Raw genomic sequence first — 25,102 nt, 5'->3', positions numbered from 1 at the left:
GAACTTGGCCCTGTTAGCTGATTATATAACTCTTCTCAGGTTTTCCCTAAACATTGTGCATAGCTTCTGGAACTTTTCATAGTCAAGAAGAAGAGCGCGTTGGCAATTGAAAGTATTTGCTTCTGATTCTGCTCTTCAAGGCTGAAGGACAGATCTTTGCAGTCAGACATCCATGTTTTTCTTTGTACGGTGAAGGTCGCATGCTGATCTTGGGGCACTTCAGATAAGTAGGACTTTTCCAGGTCTGTTAGATTATCCTCAACTCTGGAGCATTTATAAAACAGAAGGAGTATTTTTCTGGAATGTCTCCAGAAAGAGAATTAGAAAAATGGTGAGATGAGTATGGCCTTAAGGGAACAGGTTCTCATTCCCAGGAAGGTGGAAGCAGATTGCTCAAAAGACTGCTTCAGTTGGAGTTTCCCTGAGAGCAACAAACAGAATTAAATGTTGTTTTTCCCACTTTGTGAGATTCCAGAAAATCTTTCCTATGCCCACTGAATATACCTTTGATAAATCTTGTTCTTTAAATTTCTGTTGAGACAGTTGTGTATTCTTTTCTTAACATCAATAGTGCATTAATATCTTATCCTTAAAAATAATTTCTTCATCTTGTATTCTAAGTTTCAGAATTTTTATGTAAAGAAATACAAGATCTCAGTTGTCACATGATCTGAAATAATGAAAGTCCTTCCTGTCATTCATTCTGACTCTGTCAAAGTGCAGATCCCCAACAAAACTAGGTAGCTCTGTTCAGTTACTGGAAGATTTATATTTTAAGCTTCATAACTATTCTCTGTATTCTTGGGGCTTCTTTTGTGTAGGTCTTTTCAATGTCCTTTCACGACTTACGAGTTAAAACTCATAAAAAAAGCCTAATACTTTTCCAAATAATATACATTACTAAAGAGGTGACAGATCTCCTGTATGTCCCCTAAAAATCATCTGCACTCCAGGATACAGCTGCCAGAATTAGAGCAGTAGCTGAGAGGGGTTGTTCTGCCTTTTAGTGTGCAGCTGTGCTGCGTAGTCCAGAGTTGACCATAGTGTGTTAGGTGTTCCGCTCATATGATTTTAGTGGTATACAAGATGATACTGTTTGGTTCTAACTTAAAACAGATTTTAACAAACTAGGTATTTAGTTTAATGTGTACTGGAAAAAATAGCAGTTGGGAAAAGGCAATATCACCGTATGGCAAAACTTCATAAAAACTTGTCTAAGCATTTCTTTCACCCCTTCCCACCCCCACCCCAAATTCTTCTCTTGGTGGCAGCTTCCCTACAGTTCTCTATCCACTACCAACAGCTTGATCTTCCTCTTTCTGGAAACTTCTTCCTAAGCAGCTTTTCCCTGTGGCCCAAACTCTGCATAGGCAGCACAATTTGACTCCGTTTCCAAGCTCTGCTTTGCATCCTCACGGCCTCAGCCAGCTCAGCAAGAAGGGGGGTCTCTGCAGGTTCTTCCTTGCTTAGAGGCAGCAGGAAATTATAGCTAAATTAATTTTCCCTGTCACAACTAATTAAAATAAAATGTCTCTTGTATGAACAGCAAATCTGTATCTCCATTGTATTATTAGATTTAAAAACCATCAGAAGCACTTTTATTTAAATTGAGTGTTTTCATAAACAGCTGCAGTAGAAAGACAGCTATTGTGATAGCTATTTCAGCTTCCAGAAGTTACTTCCACCTTTTATACATAAAACAAAGAACCTAGCTCAAGGTGGGAAAAGAAAACCCAGGGGCTTCCTGTGAATCCATATACACCTGAAATGATGGGCGCTAAGTACATTTTATAAATTATTCGCATCTTCTTCATTAGCTGTGTGTTGTGATGTCCAACAATTAAGGAAGATGTTTCGCAGACTTGGAAGCTTTCATTCCCAAATCAGTAAAGATAGGCTCTGTAGCTGAACAGTTTAATAGAGAATCCTTATCTCTTTTAACACCAAGAGTCAAGAAACACAGCCAGGAAGATCTTTAATTCATGATAAAAAGTGAGGATGTAGTCCAATTTCATTTTTCATGAAAACTTTGCCTCCCACCTGGTTAGTCAGCAGGTAGATGCTTGCTTCGGCACCCTGGGTCTTTACTATTCTATAACTCATCTTTCATATTAGCCAGAGAAAGCAATTCTCAGCAAAGTTCCCAAATAACGTATCAAATCCAAGTGGTTTTCTTCTTATGGGTCTTATCTATTTAAAGAGATTCCCTTCTTTAAAAGTAAATTCGTACCTAGAAGTTCATATTTTGTATTTTAGATTTTTTTTTTCATTTTTCATTTTATGTCCATTGTTGACTCTTTGGTACCAATTTTGAAATCATTATCAATAAGAGGTTTATCTTCTCTTTCACATAAGGGGTCATATTGTGGATGACTTCAGAATTTTGGGGGATGTATGAGTACCAGTTAGATTAATGGAGCACACTTTCTCTTTAGAATCATGCAGAACATGGGGGAAAATTCATATCATCAGTTGTTTACAAAATAACTGTAATTATATAAATCATACCATCTAGTTGATAGTTGATTCATTCAACAAGTATTTATTGCACACTCACTCTCTGCTAGGCACTGCCTTTAAGCACTAAAAACTCAGCAGTGAATGAAACAGACAAAAAATTCCTGCCCTGTTGGAGCTTAAGGACAAAATAAATAGGTAAATCTGTGTTGAAGAAGAGAATGGACTGGAGAACTCGAGGTATGGGAGGGGGCGGGGGGTGAAGGGGAAACTGAGACGAAGCGAGAGAGTAGCACAGACATATATATACTACCAACTGTAAAATAGTCAGTGGGAAGTTGTTGTATAACAAAGGGAGCCCAACTCGAGGATGGAAGATGCCTTAGAGGACTGGGGCAGGGAGGGTGGGGGGGAATCGAGGGGGGGGAGTCAAGGAAGGGAGGGAATATGGGGATATGTGTATAAAAACAGATGATTGAACCTGGTGTACCCCCCCCCAAAAAAAAAATAAGTAAGTGCTGAAAAATAAATAAACATGATTTAAAAATGAAAAAAAAATCTGTGTTGAAGAACAATAAATGCTAAAGAGAAAAGAGTAAAGCAGGAAGCATCGAGAGGGGCTTGCAATTTTATAAAAGTTGGTAAAGGTGGGCCTCTCTTCCAGGGAACAAGAATAGCATGTGCAAAGTCCCTGAGGCAGAAACATGCCTGGTGTATTTATGGAACAGTGAAGAGGCCAGTATGACAGGAGCAGAGTAGAGAATAGTGAGAAATTATATCAGAGAGGCAACAGAAACCAGATAACATCAGGTCTTAGTGGTCACTGGGCAACTTTAGTTCTTCTCTGCATGACCTGGGAAATCACTGGACAGTTTTGAGCTGAGGCATGATAAGATCTGGTTTCCTCTTTTATTAGGGTCATTCCAGTTTCCTGGTGATAGTAGACTGTGGGAAGTGGGGTGGTGGTGAGGGTAGAAGCAGAGAGGTCAGTTAGGAGATTTGTCACAAGAATCTGAGAGATGATGATGGTGATGGTGGCTTGGTCAAGTACACAGCAGAGGAGGTATTGAGAAGAGTAGTAAGTAGAGCTGATGGGAATTGAAGACAGATTGAATGAGTGATGTGAGAGAGGAATCACAGGCCATTCATCTGTCATACACTGTTCATTTAAAGAGTTGGAAGAGGGCCTTCCCTGTAGTTAATTCCAGTAGTTAAGATCCTTTGCTTCCACTGCAGGGGGCGTGGGTTTGATCCCTGGTCAGGGAACTAAGATCCCACTTGCTGCGTAGTGTGGCCAAAAAATAAAAGTAAAAGATAAAGAGTTGGAAGAACTGCCATTTACAGAGAAGCAGAGGGAAGTGGGTCCCTTTGTAGACGTGTTAAGTTTGAGATGTCCCAGTGGTGGAGATGTTGAGTAGGAGGGAAGAGTCTGGAAGACAGGGAGAGATCTGGGGTGGAAAACCTAGAGGGTGTGGTGCCTGGAGGGAAGTATTTCAAGAGAGAAGGAGCAGTTGTGTCAGATGCTGCTGATGGATGGGGTGAGTAAGATGAAGACTGAAAGTTAGTCATTGAATTTATCAACATGGGGGATTTGGGGGAGCTGGGCAAGAGATGTTTCCACGGAGGGGTGGACGTGAAATCATGACTAAAATGTGTTCAAGAAAGAATGGGAAGAGAAAATGTGGAGACAGCAGATAGAAATAGCTCTTTCAAGGAGTTTCACTGTAAAGGAAAAGAGAGAACTGGAGTGATAACTGGTGTAAGAGTTTGGGTCAAGATGGGAGAAATAACTGCATGATTTCATGCTAATAGAAATAATTTGGGAGGCAAACTTGATGTTGGGGAAGAGTGAGGGAAGAGTTTTTGGAGCAGTGTCCTCAAATCAGTAAGAAAAGAACAGCCACGAGTTCCTCCCATGCAGGGACCCACCTGCCTGCATCTGTGTCCACAAATGCAGCCTTGCTCCTGCCGCTGAGGGTGTTTTGACCGTGCTCCTAGCTAAGGCTCGACACTTTGCTTTGGGCATAACACCCCATCTTCTCAGCCCTACTCAAGGACATTGTCCTCTCCAAAGAGAAAATACAGTAAGCTTTAAAAACAGAAATTCACGAAATAGCGCAACGTGTCAAAACAGCCTGTTTTCTGTTTTCACTTGTTTCTCAGAAGAATTGGAAAATCTCACTGTAGTGAACATACACATAGCAAAGTTGGGAATCTTGGGCATTTTTCTTTGAGATGATGACAGAAATAGTCTTATTAAAATTTTCACTCTTGTCTTTATGAATCCCTATTATCATCTACATTTTATAGGTGAGACAATTGAGGCAAAGCAGTAACTTGACCCAGGTGACAAGGCCAGTAAGAGATAAAGACCAGATTAAAACCTAAGCCTACTTACTCTTTACCCTTATGTCATGTTGATTCCTGGTATCTAAAAATGAATCTCAGGGCTGAAGAAACTAGGACACAGGTGGAGTTATGAAAGTGAACCAGGAAAATCGGGGTACGTAATGAAGTTGGGTGTTGTCTAGACTGTATTTCCTTGCACTTTGGCTGCTAATAGCCATGGATTTGAATCTTGGTACAACTACTTATAAGTTGAGTGCTCTTAAGCAGTTTATCAAACTTTTCCGGATCTCAGCTTCCACATTTTTAATAATGAGGATAATATTATTTATCATGAACTATGTGAGGATTAAGTGAGCCCATGCAGGTGAATACACAGTACAGTGTAAATCTTTTTTATTTTACCTGAATTTTACCTGTCTTATCTTCTATTCAAGGCAAACAATTTGTGACTGTGATATAGAACTTTTTTGTCAAATATTTTTAAAAGTGAGTCAAATTGAGGAAATACAGGAAATTAAAATATTTTAGATGATACACAGATTTGGCAAAAATGGAGAAAGTGGCACAAGCATGACTGCAGTCTGCTACTTGGCTAGTGGTTGTGGTGGACAGACCCTAAAGTCTGTGATGCCTGCCTCCTGGTTGTCATGCTTTTGTATGACAACCCTCCCCTTGAGTGTTGCTTTTAACCAACAGAATATGGCAAATGTAGTGGGATGTCACTGCTGTAATTATGTCATGGTACATAAGACTCCATCTCAGCTGACTGGCATTAGAGGGACTCTCTGTTGCCTACTTTGAAGAAGTAAGCTCTCATGTTGTGAAGCAGTCTGTGAAGGGTGCCCCTGTGCAAAGGAAGGGGTCAGGGGTGGCCTCTAGGAGCTGAGAGTTGCTCCCAGCTGACAACTGGCCGGAAAATAGGGACGTCAGTCCTACAACCACAAGATGAGCTCTACCAACAACTGAGGGATCTTGAAAGCAGATCTTTCCTCAGTTGAGTCTCTGTCGAGACTGCAGCCCTGGCCACGACCTGTATTGCAGCCTGGTGAGACCCTGAAGCAGAGGACCAGCTAAGCTGTGTTTGGATTCCTGACCTACAGAAACTGTAAACTCATTAATATGTGTTGCTTTAAGCCTCTAAATATGTGGTAGTTTTTTATGCAGCAATAGGTAACTAATACAGTGGTTAAAAGTCTGGGGTCAGTTATTCTGAGTTCTCATTTGTTTTCATCATTAAAAGCTGCATGCTTTTGGGAAAGTTAGCTCATCTGCAAAATGAGGCTAATGATGAGATCTATTTCATGGGTTATTATGATAACTAAATGAAATCACTCATATTGAATCCTTATCTCTGTACCTGTCATATTGTAAGTAATTAATAAATCTTTATCATCATTATAGTTACCATAACAGCTAAACACAGTGTATTAACATTTTTACTTTTAAAGTAGTTTTTCAAAGCAAACTTTTTGGAAAATTTCTCATATAGTTTATAAATGCCTTAAAATGTAACCATTAGGATAGCAACATCAACTGACTATATATTGCTAACAATGTCTGTGCATTAATGAGATTACTGATTGCCTTCAATGCTCTTGGAAGAACTTAGAATACCTTAGGTAACATGTTTAGCATTGTCAAGGTTCAGACATTTATCTGCCCAGAAGATCTGGTTTTGAGTTCATCAGGGAATAAAATTATAGATCAACCCAGAACTAAAATACTGTACTTAACTGCCCATCCTAGTCTTGCTTTATACCGATTCAAGAGAAAACTATAGAAATATTTCCCCACTGAAGGTGCTAATCTCACCTAGATGGTTCTCAGCCCTGTTTATGTTCTGCAACCACTGTTACTGTAGATGCTCTCTCTGGATCCAGAGCACTGAGAATGAGGGGGAAAGAACCAGAGTTTCCTCCCTCTTTTACAGTTTAAACCATGATGAGTATGTAAAATAAATGTGTCAGGACAAACTGAACTATCCAAATTCCTGTCCTCTAATATTTTCTGGACCCTCAAAAGAGACTTAGACCTTACTCCACTTATTGAATAATAACCTCCATTTTCTGATTTGTCATACATATGAATTACCAAGGGTCTGAAGTTTGAGCTGAAGGGAAAGTTAAGGACAGTCCTAAACAAAGAGTGAAGATGGCAGATTTTCTTCTGAAAATCAAAGCCCCAGAAATTCCTTGAGTATTTGTCTTTATCTGTGCTTCTGTAACTAAATACCATAGGCCAGGTGGGTTATAAATAACAGAAGCTTATTGCTCATAGTTCTGAAGGCTGGAAGTTCAAGATTAAGGTGCTGGTGAGAACCCTCTTCCGGACTCATAGACAGCATCTTCTTGCTGTGTCTTCACGTGGTGAAAAGGGGTAGAGCCTCTCTGAGGCCTATTTTTTCAAAGAATGTAATCCCATTTTTGAGGGCTCCATGATCTAATCACCTTTCAAAGGCCACACCTCCTAATACTATCACATTGGGGGTTAGAATTTCAACGTACAAATTTTAAGGGGACACTATTAAAACCAAAACAGTGTCTTTTAGAGTTCCTGTTGTTGATCTATACCAGCAGTGGCCTTTTTAAAAAGTGGTGCCTGAGGTTGAATTTCTTCCCTAAGCAGAAGCAGAGCCTGAGGCAAGGATTCTTGCTAATGTTGTTGATGGGTGGAGTGCTCTCAGGAGAAAGGGGAGGGAAGTAGAAGAGGTCGAGGAGAAAAGCCAAGATGAGAGTATAGTCTCTGATCCAAGTGGGAAGCTCTGGAGCAGAGGGTGCACCATAGAGCTGGTTCACCTTTCAAGCAGAGTTTCCTCCTGCCTATCAGTCATTGGCTGAGGTTGGGGAGGTGGTGGGAGGAGGGTGCAGCTCCTGCTTGGCAGGGGGTGATTCTCCAGTACCCTTGGCTGCTTGGCTTCTGGGCTGTAAACCATCAGCATTCATTACCTCTGATCCTGATATCTCTACTGCCAAATCTATGGTTTCAGACAGCCCTCTTTGAGGTTGCAGCAGTCAGGGAATTCATGGCGGTATTTATGGAAGTGAAAAAAGAGAGAGCAAGTGCACAGGGACACTTATTCTGCTTTATTTTGCCCAGTTTCCCTTCTAAGTTTAGGATACTCCATCTTAAAGGCAAGGATTCCATGTGGCTGGTATAATCACTTTGAGGGCAGAGATGGTGTCTTATTTTTAACAGCAAGACCAAGCCCAGTACTTAGCTTGTGGGATTTCGAGTTTGTCACAAGAGATTGTAAATAGCTGATTTCCATGGCTGTGTCTGGGTAACATCAATCAGTTCAGCTCCAGGATTTCTCAACCTCAGCACTATTGACATTTGGGGCTGGATAATTCCTTGCTGTCGGAGACTGCTCAGTGTACTATAGGATGTTTAGCAGCATCCCTAGCTTCTACCCACTAGATCCCAACAGTACTCCTCCCCCACTTCCCACCAAGTTATGACAACCAAAAATGTCTCCAAGCCTTGTCCTATGTCCCCAGGATCAGGTGTATAAAATCGTTCCTGGCTGAGAATTGCTGAGTTAGACTCTTAGATCCAACTTCATGCAGTTTGTTGCAGTGTCTGTGAGATAGCTAGAGAAATTCAAGGCAGCTATTCCGTCTTTCATCCACTTGGACCAACTAATTTAAGCACTCAAAATATCAGACTCTTGAGTCATAAAGAGGCCTATGTCTCTAAGGAGAGAATAAGATAAATTAAAGTTGGCTTTTCAAGCCAGACAACAGGGATTTAGATCCATGTGCTACTTCACTTTCTGAGTAAATACCTAAGCAAGGCTCTTAACCTATCTGTGCCTCAGTTTCTTCACTTATAAAATGGCAGATAATCCTAACTAATGGGGCTACTATGTGGATAAAATGAGCTAATACATTATAACATGCTTAGAAGAGAGTCCAGCACATATTAAGTGCCCAGTGAGTGGTGGTTGTTGGTATTGATAAAGAAGGGATTAGCTTCAGCCCCTGGTCACCCTGTGTTCTGATCTCACGCATTCAACCCTGACACCTCTTAGACTGAGGGTCCCTGGCTTGTGTCTAGGGAAAGCTGAGGGGATCTGGTGGGTGGCAAGAAATACCAATAGTAAGTCCCACCTCATCACCAGGACTCAGTCCTTCTGGTGTCACCTATCACAGCCCTAGATCAGCCCATCAGAATCAAGGCCTTATTCTCACTGGTCCCTCTTCTTAAGGTAGTTTCATCTAATGGTGGGGGAGAGGGACTCTCTCCTTCTCTCTCTCTGTCTCATTCTTTCTTTCTCTGTCTGTATTTCTCTCTCCCTCTTTCTTTCTGCTTCTGTCTTTGTCTCCCTATTACTCCTCCTTACTTTCACTCTAATTTTTGAGATCGCTTTAAAGATCTGAGGGCCTGCTTATGTTTGCCTCAACTGCTTTGGCTTGTTTAGGAAGACAGAGTTTAATCAAAACATTTCTGTTGTCAGGTCAAGATAACCAGTACAAAGTTATCCTGAACTCATTTACTCATTCTAAATCAATACATATCTCATGTGACTCATGCATTTTCCTTTGCTTAAGACAGAACAACATTAAGGGAAAAAAAACAATACCTGTTATATAAGGCACAGCTGAAGAACTGAAGGTACATTATGAACTATTGTTACCATTCCATGAGAAGAAAATTAATCTGAAAGCTCTCTCTGGTCTAAATTGAACTTCTCTGATATAAAACACATTTGCATCATCATTTGTTATGTACTAAATGTGGGCATTGTAAAGTTACAGCTATGAAAGGAACTGAAAGTCTTTATTTATTTATTGGCTGCATGGGGTCTTCATTACTGTGTGCAGGCTTTCTCTAGTTTTGGCGGGTGGGGGCTCCTCTTGGTTGTAGTGCGTGGACTTCTCACTGTGGTGGCTTTTCTTGTTTCAGGCTCTAGGTGCACAGGCTTCAGTAGTTGCAGCACACAGGCTCAGTCGTTGTTGCTCTTGGGCTCTAGAGTGCAGGCTCAGTAGTTGTGGCACACGGCCTTAGTTGCTCCAAGGCATGTGGGATCTTCCCAGACCAGGGATCGAACCTGTGTCCCCTGCATTGGCAGGCGGATTCTTAACCACTGCGCCACCAGGGAAGTCCCTGAAAGTCTTTTCTTGATGATTATTTTTGTTCCTGTTGTTGTTACTATGTGTTACGTTAAAATTGCTGAAAATTACACAAAGTATACACTAGGGATATTACGTTAATTATTCATCAATGAGATGGAGCCATTTGAAAGCTTTGAAGCAGTCCGGAGAACTGTAAATCCGTGGTCTCCTGCTTGAAATCCTTATAAGTGGAAGATTTGAAAAAAGGTGAATTGTAAGCTGAATTATATTAACCAAGCCTGATATACTTCAGTTGCAAAAGTGATGATGCAGCACTGTCCCTGGAGGCAGAGATCAAGCCTTAACTCACTTCCTGTTGTGTCTTAAGCATATTTTAAGAGCAGTTGATGGTGTCTGACGATTCCATTTCCAGATGGAGTCCTTCTTCATTCATTCATCAAATATGTAATGAGTGTCACATCTACTATTATTGACGGAAGAGAGACATTAAATATATTAGGTGCGATGAGTACTGTGGAGAAAATATGCAGGAATCCTGGGAGGGAGTCACTATTTTCTTCAGGAGTTCAAGGCAGGTCTCCAAGATAATGAGTGAACAGAGAGAGAAGTTGGAATGTGCATTCCTAAGCCCAACTGTCAAAAGCCCCTCAGAGTTTTCCCACTGTTGGGATTACTTGTGCCTTGCATGTCCCCATGTGTGAACTGGGATGAGGGCTGGAAGAATGAGTGGAACCACTGAATAGGGTGGGGGTATGTCCTACAGAAAGAGGGACACTGGCTGGATTTGGCTGGGGTGGGGGTGGGGAAGATGGCAGTGTTTGCATCTATGTGACCCCTCCCAGGACACAGAGCAGGGACAAATCAAGTGCCTGAGCAGGGTTGGGACCTTTGGGGAGACCTGACCTGGTTGCACACCCCTCCGTAACTCGTCCTTTGCCATTCATTAGTTTGGCTTCCACCCTGTTTGGTGCTACATTGTTCATGGCCTTCCACACTTTTGTCTACACATATGAAGGTGAGTCAAAACTTATCCACACTCTGGTTATATTAAAACTTCTGTAAATTCTACAGCCAGAGTGCACATCATTTCTGACTCTCCCTCGTACATCAGGTTGCATCTTTGAAGGTTTTCCCTAGTGCCTGTAATTGCTTGGCCCCTCTTTCAGTTAGAGTTCTGCAGAAAACAAGGCACTCTGTGTCTTCCAAGAATGACATCTTTGATACAGAGGCTTACACCACTGATGATAAGGGCAGGGAAGCCGCCTCCAGCTGATTCCTGAAGCATTGTAGCGGTGGTCCCTGGTGCTGGCCTGGAAGCCATAAGGGGTCCCAAGAATGTCTGACTGTGACACAGGTGATTCTCAAAAGACTTACCTGAAGTTGTCTCTAACTTACACAGCTGTGTCTAGCTGCCTACCTGGAGGGAGAAACAGCCTCTTCCACTTTCCACGTTTTATTTAACCCTCATTGTTGACTCTAACCCAGAGCCCCACAGGGAAGGGGATTCTGGGAAGTGTAGTCCCAGCTCCTCCTCAGCAATGAAGGGCGGACTTCAGAAAGGGGGGTAGAGATGCCAAGATGACAGCAAACAGCATAGTGCAGCCACCAGCCCTCCTCCTCCCAGGTTGGACTGGCCACCTGTCTCTTCATTCAAGGCTACATCAGCCCCCTCTCTGTCATACCCAGAGGGTTTACAGTTGTAACTCATGAATCCTAATACTGCCCCTCAGGGTGCTGGTGGAACAGCTTTTTCCGGTGTTTCACGTGGCCATAGCTGGACACATTGCCCTCAGTCACAGTGCCTTGCTCGCACCCACGTCTCTGTCCTGATGCTGACACTGGGCAGCTCTTTGTTCACAGCAGAGCTAAATTCCTTGAGACAAGATCTTGGAGAGTCAGACAGTAGCAGGCATGAGCCCGCATGAGGAGACTTCTGTATGTCTGTGATGCAGGAGGAAGGGAGAGGACAAAGGAAAGACAAGCTGAAAGCTCCTCTCACGACTGAGTGAAAGAGGAAGGTTTCCTGCACCACTTGCAGCTCCTGTGGTATTAGAGTGTCAATCATCACGTGTATGGAGTGTCCGTCATATTCCAGGCGCTGCGCTAGGCAGCGGAGAATCAAAAATGAAAGAGCGTTCCTGTTATCTGGTGTTGCATAACAAACAACTCCAGAACTTGTGGCTTAAAAGCAACGGTCATTTATTTTACTCTCAAGTCTGCAGTTGGGCAGGGCTCTGCAGGACCAGCTCCTGTCTGCTCCGTGGGCATCCGCGGGAGCGGTGCTCCCAGGGGGCCGGCGGACCCCCTTTCAGGGTGGCTCTCAGCAGAGAGCTCAGCCAGGCCTGCAGGCTTTAGGCTTGGTTTCCTTCCCCGTGGATCTCTACACCGGCTTCCTCATGACACGTGGTGCCTGGGTTCCAAGAGAAGGAGGCAGATGTGCGTCTTTTTAATTGAAGTATAGTTGATTTACAATATTGTATTAGTTTCAGGTATACAGCAGAGTGATTCAGTTTCATGTGCATATATATTTCAGATTCTTTTCCGTTATAGGTTATTACAACATAATGAACATAGTTCGGTAGGGCCTTGCTGCTCATCTGTTTTATGTATAGTAGTTTGTATCTGTTAATCCCATACTCCTATTTATCCCTACCCCTCCTCCCTTTGGGAGCCATACATTTGTTTCCTATGACTGTGAAACAGTCATACATCTGTTTCTGTTTTGTATATAGATTCATTTGTATTATTTTTTAGATTGCACATGTAAGTGATATCATATAATATCTCTTTCTCTGCCTAGCGTATCTCAATTAGTATGATATTCTCTAGGCCCATTCATGGTGCTGCACATGGTGATATTTCATTCCTTTTCATGGCTGAGTAATATTCCATTGTATATATACACCACTTCTTCTTAAACCCATCAACAGATGTGCATTTTTATGACCTCGACCCAGAAGTGTTTCTTCTGCTGCACTCTGTTGGTAGAAGCAGGAACAAAGAGAAGGGGCGTAGATCCCTCCTCTTTTTTTTTATTTTATTTTTTTGGGGGTACACCAGGTTCAATCAACTGTTTTTATACACATATCCCCATATTCCCTCCCTTCCTTGACGCCCCCCCCCTCGATTCCCCCCCACCCTCCCTGCCCCAGTCCTCTAAGGCATCTTCCATCCTCGAGTTGGACTCCCTTTGTTATACAACAACTTCCCACTGACTATTTTACAGTTGGTAGTATATATATGTCTGTGCTACTCTCTCGCTTCTTCTCAGTTTCCCCTTCACCCCCCGCCCCCTCCCAAACCTCGAGTTCTCCAGTCCATTCTCTGTATCTGCTTCCCTGTTCTTGTCACTGAGTTCATCAGTACCATTTTTAGATTCCGTATATGTGAGTTAGCATACAATATTTGTCTTTCTCTTTCTGACTTACTTCACTCTGTATGACAGATTGTAGTTCTATCCACCTCATGACATATAGCTCCATCTCATCCCTTTTTATAGCTGAGTAATATTCCATTGTATATATATGCCACATCTTCTGTATCCATTCATTTGTTGATGGGCATTTAGGTTGCTTCCATGTCCTGGCTATTGTAAAGAGTGCTGCAATAAACATTATGGTACAAGTTTCTTTTGGGATTATGGTTTTCTTTGGGTATATGCCCAGTAGTGGGATTACTGGATCATGTGGTAGTTCTATTTGTAGTTTTTTAAGGAACCTCCAAATTGTTTTCCATAGTGGCTGTACCAACTTACAGTCCCACCAACAGTGCAGGAGAGTTCCCTTTTCTCCACACCCTCTCCAACATTTGTTGTTTCCAGACTTTGTGATGATGGCCATTCTGATTGGTGTGAGGTGATACCTCATTGTGGCTTTGACTTGCATTTCTCTGATGATGAGTGATGTTGAGCATCTTTTCATGTGTTTGTTGGCCATCTGTATGTCTTCTTTGGAGAAATGTCTATTTAGGTCTTCTGCCCATTTGTGGATTGGGTTATTTGCTTTTTTGGTATGAAGCTGCATGAGCTGCTTGTATATTTTGGAGGTTAATCCTTTGTCCGTTGTTTCATAGGCAATTATTTTTTCCCATTCTGAGGGTTGCCTTTTAGTCTTGTTTATGGTTTCTTTTGCTGTGCAAAAGCTTTTAAGTTTCATGAGGTCCCATTCGTTTATTCTTGATTTTATTTCCATGATTCTAGGAGGTGGGTCAAAAAGGATGTTGCTTTGATGTATGTCAAAGAGTGTTCTGCCTATGTTTTCCTCTAGGAGTTTTATAGTGTCTGGCCTTACATGTAGGTCTTTAATCCATTTTGAGTTTATTTTTGTGTATGGTGTTAGGAAGTGTTCTAATTTCATTCTTTTACATGTTGCTGTCCAATTTTCCCAGCACCACTTATTGAAGAGGCTGTCTTTTTTCCATTGTATACTCGTGCCTCCTTTGTCAAAGATAAGGTGCCCATATGTGTTTGGGCTTACTTCTGAGTTCTCTATTCTGTTCCATTGATCTTCCTTTCTATTTTTGTGCCAGTACCATACTGTCTTGATCACTATGGCCTTGTAGTATAGTTTGAAGTCAGGAAGCCTGATTCCACCAACTCCATTTTTCCTTCTCAAGATTGCTTTGGCTATTCGGGGTCTTTTGCATTTCCATACAAATCGTAAGATTTCTTGCTCTAGTTCTGTGAAAAATGCCATTGGTAATCTGATCGGGATTGCATTAAATCTGTAAATTGCTTTGGGTAGTACAGTCATTTTCACGATGTTGATTCTTCCAATCCAGGAACATGGTATGTCCCTCCATCTGTTTATGTCATCTTTGATTTCTTTCATCAATGTCTTAAAGTTTTCTGCATACAGATCTTTTGCCTCCTTAGGCAGGTTTATTCCTAGGTATTTTATTCTTTTGGTTGCAATGGTGAATGGGAGAGTTTCCTTAATTTCTCTTTCTGCTCTTCCGTTGTTAGTGTATAGGAATGCAAGAGATTTCTGTGCATTAATTTTGTATCCTGCTACTTTACTAAACTCATCAATGAGTGCTAGCAGTTTTCTGGTAGAGTCTTTAGGGTTTTCTATATATAGTATCATGTCATCTGCAAAGAGTGATAATTTTACTTCTTCTTTTCCAATGTGGATTCCTTTAATTTCTTTTTCTTCTCTGATTGCTGTGGCTAACACTTCCAAAACTATGTTGAATAACAGTGGTGAGAGTGGACACCCTTGTCTTGTTCCTGTTCTTAGAGGGAATTCTTCCAGTTTTTCTCCATTGAGAACAATGTTGGCTTTTGGTTTGTCATATATGGCTTTTATGATGTTGAGGTAATTTCCTTCTATGCCCATTTTCTGGAGAGCTTTTATCATAAATGGATGTTGAACTTTGTCAAAAGCTTTTTCTGCATCTATTGAAATGATCATATGGTTTTTATCCTTCAATTTGTTGATATGATGTATCACATTGATTGATTTGCGTATATTGAAGAATCCTTGCATCCCAGGGATAAACCCCACTTGATCGTGGTGTATGATTTTTTTAATGTGCTGTTGCAGTCTGTTAGCTAGTATTTTGTTGAGGATTTTTGCATCTATATTCATCAGTGATATTGGTCTGTAGTTTTCTTTTTTTGTGACATCTTTGCCTGGTTTTGGTATCAGGGTGATGGTAGCCTCATAGAATGAGTTTGGGAGTGCTCCGCCTTCTGCAATATTTTGGAAGAGTTTGAGAAGGATAGGTGTTAACTCTTCTTGAAATGTTTGATAGAATTCGCCTGTGAATCCATCTGGTCCTGGGCTTTTGTGTGTTGGGAGATTTTTAATCACTGCCTCAATTTCTGTACTTGTGATTGCTCTGTTCATGGTTTCTATTTCTTCCTGGTTCAGTCTTGGAAGATTGTATTTTTCTAAGAATGTATCCATTTCTTCCAGGTTATCCAATTGATTGGCATATAGTTGCTTGTAGTAGTCTCTCATGATGTTTTGTATTTCTGAGGTGTCCGTTGTGACTTCTCCTTTTTCATTTCTAATTCTGTTGATTTGCATCTTCTCCCTTTTTTTCTTGATGAGTCTGGCTAATGGTTTATCAATTTTGTTAATCTTCTCAAAGAACCAGCTTTTAGTTTTATTTATTTTTCTTATGGTTTCTTTCCTTTCTTTTTCATTTATTTCTGCTCTGATCTTTACGATTTCTTTCCTTCTGCTCACTTTGGGGTTTCTTTGTTCTTCTTTCTCTAGTTGTTTGAGGTGTAAGGTTAGGTTGTTTATTCGATCATTTTCTTGTTTCTTAAGGTAGGACTGTATTGCTATAAACTTCCCTCTTAGAACTGCTTTTGCTGCGTCCCATAGGTTTTGGGTTGTTGTGTTTTCGTTGTCATTTGTTTCTAGATACTTTTTGATTTCCTCTTTGATTTCTGTAGTGATTCCTTGGTTGTTTAATAGTGAATTGTTTAGCCTCCATGTGTTTGTATTTTTTGCAGTTTTTTTCCTGTAATTGATATCTAGTCTCATGGCGTTGTGGTCTGAGAAGATGCTTGATATGATTTCAATTTTCTTGAATTTGCTGAGGTTTGATTTGTGACCCAAGATGTGATCTATCCTGGAAAATGTTCCATGTGCACTTGAGAAGAACGTGTAGTCTGTTGTTTTTGGATGGAATGTCCTATAAATATCAATAAAGTCGAGATGGTCTAATGTGTCATTTAAAGCTTGTGTGTCTTTATTTATTTTCTGTTTGGATGATCTGTCCATTGATGTAAGTGGGGTGTTCAAGTCTCCCACTATAATTGTGTTACTGTCGATGTCCCCTTTTATAGCTGTTAGCATTTGCCTTATGTATTGAGGTGCTCCTATATTGGGGGCATAGATATTTACCATTGTGATATGTTCTTCTTGGATGGATCCCTTGATCATTATGTAGTGCCCTTCCTTGTCTCTTTTAATAGTCTTTACTTTCAAGTCTAATTTGTCTGATATGAGTATTGCTACTCCAGCTTTCTTTTGACTTCCATTTGCATGGAATATCTTTTTCCATCCCTTCACTTTCAGTCTATATGTATCCCTTGGTCTGAAGTGGGTTTCTTGTAGGCAGCATATAGAAGGGTCTTGTTTTTGTATCCATTCAGCCAGTCTGTGTCTTTTGGTTGGAGCATTTAATCCATTGACATTTAAAGTGATTATTGACATGTGTGTTCCAATTACCATTTTCTTAATTGTTTTGGGTTTGTATTTGTAGGTGTTTTCCTTTTCTTGTGTTTCCTACTTAGAGAAGTTCCTTTAGCACTTGTTGTAAGGCTGGTTTGGTGGTGCTGAATTCTCTTAACTTTTGCTTGTCTGGAAAGCTTTTGATTTCTCCATTGAATCTGAATGAGATTCTTGCTGGGTAGAGTATTCTTGGCTGTAGGTTTCTCTCTTTCAGGACTTTCAGTATATCCTGCCATTCCCTTCTGGCCTGCAGAGTTTCTGTAGAAAGGTCAGCTGTTATCCTGATGGGTTTTCCCTTATATGTTGTTTGTTGCTTTTCTCTTGCTGCTTTTAATATTTTTTCTTTGTGTTGAATTGTCGTTAGTTTGATTAATATGTGTCTTGGTGTATTTCTCCTTGGGTTTATTCTGTATGGGACTCTCTGTGCTTCTTGGACTTGGTGAATTATTTCCTTTCCCATGTTGGGGAAGTTTTCCACTAGAACCTCTTCAAATATTTTCTCAGACCCTTTCTTGTTTTCTTCTTCTTCTGGGATGCCTATAATTCGAATGTTGGTACGTTTAAGGTTATCACTGAGGTCTCTGAGGCTGTCTTCTAGTCTTTTTATTTTTTTATCTTTTTCCTGCTCTGTGGCGTTTATTTCTCCCATTCTATCTTCCAACTCACTTATTCGTTCTTCTGCCTCAGTCATTCTGCTGGTTAGAGCATCTAGAGTATTTTTAATTTCAGTTATTTTGTTATCCATTGCTGTTTGTTTTTCTGAGTTCTTATGAACTGTTTCTTGTACTTTCTCTAATTTGTTATCGAGATTTTGTATCATTTTTACTATCATTACTCTAAATTCTTTTTCAGGCATTTTTCCTATTTCCTCCTCATTTATTTGGTCTTGTGGGTTTTTTTCCTGCTCCTTTGCCTGCATGGTGTTTCTTTGTTTCCTCATGGTTGTCCAAGCTTTTGGGGTTGCTTGTCCTGGTGATAGAGGTGTTTATAGAAGACTGTCCAAGCCTCAGACTAATGTCCAAGTATTGGATTAGACGAATATTCAGTCTAGGAAACACATACATGTATAAGACACACAATTATTGAATCCGTTAGGACATAAGGCTCTAGAAAGACCTGACAGAACCCCAGTGTGCTATCAGATATTCAGAGAGAAACCCAGCAGAAATTGACAACTGAAACAGAACAAATCAGAGACAAAAGCAAAAGCAAACAAACAACAAATAACACCCTACACATACAAACATCAATCCAGGGAGATTTTGTAAGCTAGGATCAAATATAGAAATGAGCTGGAGTACCACCAGAGAGAATGGAGATTCTCAGAATGTAATTAGACAGCTGTACTAAGAACTAAGATAAAGACAAAAGCCTAATATTAATACCAAGGCAGTGCATCATCTGGAGAATAGAGCAAGGAGTCTGAGCAGACCGATAGTGTTGCTTATAAGTATGTTAAGATAAAATACACTTAAAATGGCTGGAAGAAAGGGGAACAGAAGAGCGTAATGTGGTTGGAAATATGCAAAGAAAAAGAAAGGAATAGAAGTGTATTAAAGAAAGGGATGAAAGGAAAGTATGAAAGATATTTTGTCCGTACTACCAAAAACTTAGCTAGATATAGAAGTATTTAAAAAGGCAAAAAAAAAAAAAAAAGAGTAAAAAATATCCTTAAAAAATTATGTTGTAAAACTTGTAGATCCCTTAGGGCTAAGATCGTATTTAGTAAATCAAAAAAAAAAAAAAAAAAAAAAGAGAGAAAGGAAAAAAAAAAAAAAAAATCCAGAACTGATCCCCGAATGGACCAGTTCAATAGGTATTGATACTACTATTTCTGTTTCCTTAGCGTCTCAGCTGTAAGTGTCCTTCTCCTTGCCTTGGGTTTTTTTTTTTTTTGCGTTATTCTGTGACCAGCAGAGGTTCCTTTATTGTTCGTCTGTAAGCCTCGGTGTGTGGGGAGGGAGAGGGTGCAATAGTGGCTCCTTCTCCTGGGAGTGAGTGAGCAGTGGCGCACTGTTGTTTCAGTCAGGCTTGGAGGTGCCTGTTGCAGAGGGCGCTGGTGGCTCAGGCGTACACAGAAAGTCTTAGAGTTGGGCCTCTCTCGGGGTTTTTTCTTTTTGATGCTGGTTTTTTTTTTTTTTTTTTTCCCTCTCGGCAGCCTCCCTGCTGCTGGCATTGCAAGGAGTTTTAATCTAGCCCCGCCCGAGCGCCTGAGGGTGCTTGTTATCCCTGAGTGCCTTAGGTGGCCCCGCAGGGCGTCTCTCCGCTGCCTGTTGCAGAGGCACGGAAAGAGAGGGAGCAGCTATGCGCGCGGCTCCTCCCCCCCGCCCGGGAGCCTGCAGCCTCCAGCCGCCATCATGGCCGGGCAGCTCTCAGGGACTGGCACTCCTCTCCGCGGACCTCCTCCCTCCTGTACTCTCGGTCCAGTCACCCTACCGGCAACAATGTTTCTCCCCCTGAACCAGCTCTCCGGTTCCCACGCTCCCGCTCCTGGACCCTCCGTTCAGCCGCGGATCGATGTCTCGGTCCGGGAACGCTGAGCTGCGCTGCGGACCCTCCGTATGTTTCTCACTCCCTCCCGTCTGCCACAGCTCCGCCGCTTCACCCTCTTTGAGCCCTCGTAGATGCCTCCCTACCGGCTATGTCAGGTTCCCCGCAGTCCTTTCTGGTGTCCGAGGCCGTCTGCTGGTGTTCAGCTGGTTCTCTGTGGGAATGACTGCGTCCTTCCGTGCATTCCCAATGCATCTGTGGAGAGGGATGCACTCCACGTCTCTCTACTTCGCCGCCCAGATCCCTCCTCTTGATGGAGAGAGGCAAGGTTCTGGAAGACATGTGGGGTGAAAGCTGTTGTCAGCACCGTGTTTGGAAAATACAGCCACATTACGCTCCGTGTGTTTGAGGAGCTCGTTGACTAGAGGTGAAAACAGGCATGAAACAGATGATTAGGATACAGCCTGAAAAGTTCCTATGAAAACACTAAGGGAACTCCAGACTCTGCCCAGAGGTTTTAGGAAAGTTAGAGGAAGTGACCTAGATCTTGAAGGATGAATTGACAGAGTAGCAAAGTAGAAAAGCGTGGCGTTCAGGCAGGAAGCAGTATGAGCAGAGGCACAATAACTTCCGACGGAGGCATCACGGCTCCTCTGGCACCTCTGTTTCCCCAGTTGGAGTAGGAATCCCACAAGGACCACATGGGCTTCCCCACATAACCTAGCATAGTGCCTGGCTCATCACTTCACCTTGACTTTCAAGCTGTTTATGTTCATTCAGCAATTTCCTGTGACAATAATTTACATCAGATGTAATTGTCCCCCTAGGCCTTGATGACTGGACTGATACTGTCCAGATAAGCATTTCTGAGTTATTTTTTCAAAAATCGTCCAAACTAATATCATTTAGCTCCTTTGCAACCAAATCCATCCCATGAACTTCTATTTAAGTAAAGTGTCATCTTGTTGCTGGGTTTCTTTCAGGCCAGCTCTTTTACCAAGCCAGCTACACCACTGTCACCTGAAAACTCAACCAAGACATGATGGTCTTCCAAGAAGATGGCGTTTGTTGCTCACTAGAGTTCTTTGTTTTTCATCTCTGTTCTCCATTCTGACTTTTTCCACATATGTTGAAATTAAAAAGAGCTTTATAGAAAGCTGGGAGTAGAGCAGGTAGAAGAATGAAAGTGTACTGCACACAATTTTCCTTGACCTTAGCAGTCCAGTAGACAAGAAAGAAAATGACACACGGTGAGACCGGGTGTCCACTAGTGTCTCAGAAATGTGTTATGTCTCCTCTTGGGGCCTTTCCTCTTCTGCAGTCTGTTGGTTCCTTGGTTTAGCCAGTATATTATTTTGGATTACACAGCAGTAAATCACTTTGACATTCATTGGAGGCTGCCTTGATTCAGTTTTTCAGACTCTAATAAGTGCCTGTGGGTCTTCTGAAACATAGTCCTAAACTCAGTGACTCATGGATCACACAGTATCCATTCTGTCCGGGGCATCCGCTCTTGCTTCTGATTGCCAGAAGGGATCTCCCACCCCGTAATTCTTTGTACAAACTCCAGTTGAATGAAAAACCCCTAGACTTGATTCTTTTTGTCACACCATGCTTATTTGGTTTGCAAAACAAAAATAGCAATTGGCAGGTAAGTACTGAAGTTTATTTTGTAATTGTCCTTTTCTTCTTTTTCTATTTATACTTAGTAAAGCTATACCTTAATCTCTCTTTGAAAATAAAGTCTGGGGAAAGAGAGTTCTAAGTAAACCCTTAAATACTTGGAACTAATACTTGGAACTGAAACCTGCTTTAATGGGTTTAAGTATTTCAGAATGTCACTGGAGAGTACATTGACTAAGATGATGAGACTGCTGATGAATTGTCCCAACTACTCTTTTGACCATCATTGCATTCCCCTCGTTACTTCGCTTTGATTCCATGGTCCATCATTATGACCACTCATTTACGAGCGCCTCAGTTCTCTCATGCCTTTATTTCTTTGACTTATTTGCCTGGCAAAAACTTGACCTGATTAAACCCTACCTTCTCTGTGCCTGCACCCGAGCAGGTTGAATGTGGCTAGAAAACCATGCTGACTGGTTCACTTTATGACCACCGTCTCAGATGAGGACCAGAGTGACAAAGAATGCCAGGGGGCCTAGGAGGTTTTCTTCCCCGCCTCACCATAACGAGGGATTATCTTCATTTCTCCTTCCTTTCTTGGCCTCCTCCTTTCATTCATTCACTTTTTAAATTTTACTCATTCTATAAATAGACAGTGCCTGGCACAATTCCAGGCATTCAGAGTACATAAGGGAACCAAACAAAGAGCCCCTATCCTTGTAGTGCTCACCTAATGGGGGAGAAAGTGAACAATAAACATAGTAAGTAAATAGCATAGTATGTTAGAAAGTGATACGGCAAAGGAAAAAGTAGAACAAAGTGTGAGAGTGCTGGGCGGGAGGGGATAGGCATTCTAAATAGGGTGTGGTGTAGGGGGCTCACTGACGGTGACATCCAACCAAAGACTGAATAGGCCAGGGAGTTGGTCAGCTGTGATTCCCCACCATCTTCTTGTCCCTCCACCCTCTCACCTCCTTTATCTGTACGCACACCATCATGCACCCACAGGCTCTGCTGATAACCTTGTCTGTGCTTCGATAGAGAATAGAAGCAATTGGACAGGATCTCCTGCGGCCATCCCCACACTCACTCTCTGCCTTCCCGCTGTTACTGTGCTTGAGTGTCTGCCACTGTCCCCGGAGCCCTCCTGTTATGTGCTGAATCCCCTCCCACTTCACCTTCTCAAGGACTTTGCTCCTGTGATTGTCTCTTCTGTCTCCTACATCATCAATTTTTGCTCTCTACTCAATTATTATAAACGTGCTCCTGTAACTCATATCTTAAGAAAAATCCCTTGACCCCCATATTATCCTCTAATGACCACCTCATTTCTCTTCTCCACTTTACAGAAACACGTCTTCAAAGATTTGTCCAGCGTCATTGTCTCCATATCCTTACCTACTATTCTCTCTTTTTTTAATTGAAGTGTAGTTGATCTACGATATTGTGTTTCAGGTGTACAGAAAAGTGATTCAGTTATACATTTTTTCAGATTATGTTCCATTATAGGTTATTATAAGATATTGAATATAATCCCCTGTGCTGTAGAGTGTGTCCTTATTGCTTGTGTATTTTATGTGTAGCAGTTTGTATCTGTTAATTCCACACTAATTTAGCCTTCCTTCCTTCCCTCTCCCCTTCAATAACCAAAAGTTTGTTTTCTATGTCTGTGAGTCTGTTTCTGTTTTGCAAATAAGTTCATTTGTATCATTTTTTAGATTCTACATATAGGTGATACCATATGATATTTGTCTTTCTCTGACTGACTTCACTTAGTATGATCATCTCTAGGTCCATCCATGTTGCTGCAAATGGCATTATTTCATTCTTTTCATGGCTGAGTAATATTCCATTATAAATATATATACCACATCATCTTATGCCAGTTGTCTATTGATGGGCCCAGTCTCTTTTCTTTCTTTCTTTTCTTTTTATAAATTTCTTTTTATTTATTTTATTTATTGGCTGTGTTGGGTCTTCATTGCTGCACGCAGGCTTTCTCTAGTTGCGGCGAGCAGGGGCTACTCTTCATTGCAGTGCGAGGGCTTATCATTGTGGTGGCTTCTCTTGTTGCAGAGCATAGGCTCTAGGTGCATGGACTTCAGTAGTGTTGGCACATGGGGTCAATAGCTGTGGTTCGTGGGCTCTAGAGCACAGGATCAGTAGTTGTGGCACATGGGCTTAGTTGCTCCGTGGCATGTGGGATCTTCCCAGACCAGGGCTTGAACCCGTGTCCCCTGCATTGGCAAGATTATTCTTAACCACCAGGGAAGTCCTGGGCCCAGTCTCTTTTCAGACTACTTGATCTGGGCTTTCTCTCTCCATAGACACTGCTTTTATGAAGCGCAGCTTTAACCAAACCTGGTGTTCATGCCATCTCTGTTATCTTACTGGCTTTGTCAGCATTTGTCCACATGGTGGATTGTTCTTTCCTTGAAAAACATTCTCTTCTTAACTCAGGAGACATCTCATGCTCTCCTGGATTTCTCCCTTCTTTACTGGCCTTTTTTTCAGTCTCCTTTGTTCACCATCCTCTTTCATTTGACCTCCAAATGTTAGCATATCCTAAGACCTGGTCCTGGATGCCTTTCCTTCCATATCTCTGTCTCCTTGTGATCCCATGAAGTTCCATGCAGAGATTTTATATAACTTCTACATGTCACTCAAGGCTTGAGGCAACAGGATTTACTTCTTGATCTCAGGATAGTAGAGGAGGGGGAAGAGTTACCAGTTACTTGTAGTTACCAGGGATCCAGCATAACAGTAGCTTCATCCAGAAACCTGCCTCTGTGGAAGGGAACGGCAAGTCACACCCCAGTCTTCAAGGCTTCTGCTCACAGCTCAATGGCCAGAGCTCGTTATATGGCTCCAAATGAATACTGGGCCAGGAGGCTCAGATGTCCATGTGCCCAGAGATACACAAATGGCCTCCACACAACATGGTTTCAAATGCATTATATACTTTTATATGTCTATATATATTAACATATCTGTCTGTCTATCTATCTATCTGTCTTAGCCCTATGAAGTAGGCAAAGGAGTTATATCAGCATTACACCAGTGAGGAACTGATATAAGTTGAGGTATAATCTGTCAGCTATATTTCTATTATTAAAGATCATATGAGCCCCATTTCTTGACAGCTTTTTAATAAGCTTTACATAAAAAGCAGTTTGTAAGCTACCACTACACGTGCTGTTACTGTATCCTCTGATTTTGATCAGCATTCCACCAAGAGGTAAATAGAATAGGCCTAGGAGGGATGTCATAACCCTTCCAAGTGCATTTGAAAGTATTTCCAAAGTTAAACTGCTGCTTCACTGGCAGCAGACAACCTGCTTACCTGTCTTTTCTGAGTCATGCTTGTTTCATGGCTGTTAATCGCTGCAGCTTACTAAGGGCATAATGACACATGGGTTATTGACTGGGTCAAAACTGTGAATAGTTATCAGTGGGTCAGTCATTTGTGATAATATAAAGCATAACTGTGATGATATAGTTGTTCCCACGTTCAACTTATCTAATATACCACGTTGAAGGATGAGAGAAATGTTACCTTGAGGACTTTTGGAGTTGGGTAGATCAGAACTGACATTGCTTACTTCTGAGGAGACATTTAGTCCTGCATGGAGGGGACATCCACAAAGGGAGCATTTTCTCTCCTGTGCTCCCTTAGGACATGAGACCAGCTTCTTTTCATACTCATCACATTATTTGTAGATAGGTAGTGGTTGCTCTGCTGAGGTCTAAAGGAACAGAAATTCATCAAGCAGAGAAAACAGCGTATCATTAAACCCCAAGACTGTCAGGAGTTTGGCAATTTGGAAAGAAGAAGAGATGAGGGCCATGTGACTGGAACCCAGGGAAAGGAAAAATGATACAAGGTAAAGGAGTCGCCAGGTCATGCATTGGCCG

General features: G+C 41.6%; 1 protein-coding gene across 1 annotated transcript in view; it reads left to right on the top strand.

Annotated features, from left to right (window-relative positions):
* Positions 1 to 25,102, top strand: part of ANO4 (anoctamin 4) — a 398,627-nt gene that overhangs the window by 227,392 nt on the left and 146,133 nt on the right. The window lies entirely within an intron of this gene.

The sequence above is a fragment of the Hippopotamus amphibius genome, chromosome 7, assembly GCF_030028045.1.
Source record: "Hippopotamus amphibius kiboko isolate mHipAmp2 chromosome 7, mHipAmp2.hap2, whole genome shotgun sequence".
Classification (NCBI taxonomy): domain Eukaryota; kingdom Metazoa; phylum Chordata; class Mammalia; order Artiodactyla; family Hippopotamidae; genus Hippopotamus; species Hippopotamus amphibius.
The sequence above is the reverse complement of the archived record's forward strand: the minus strand, read 5'-3'. Positions and strand labels throughout refer to the sequence as shown.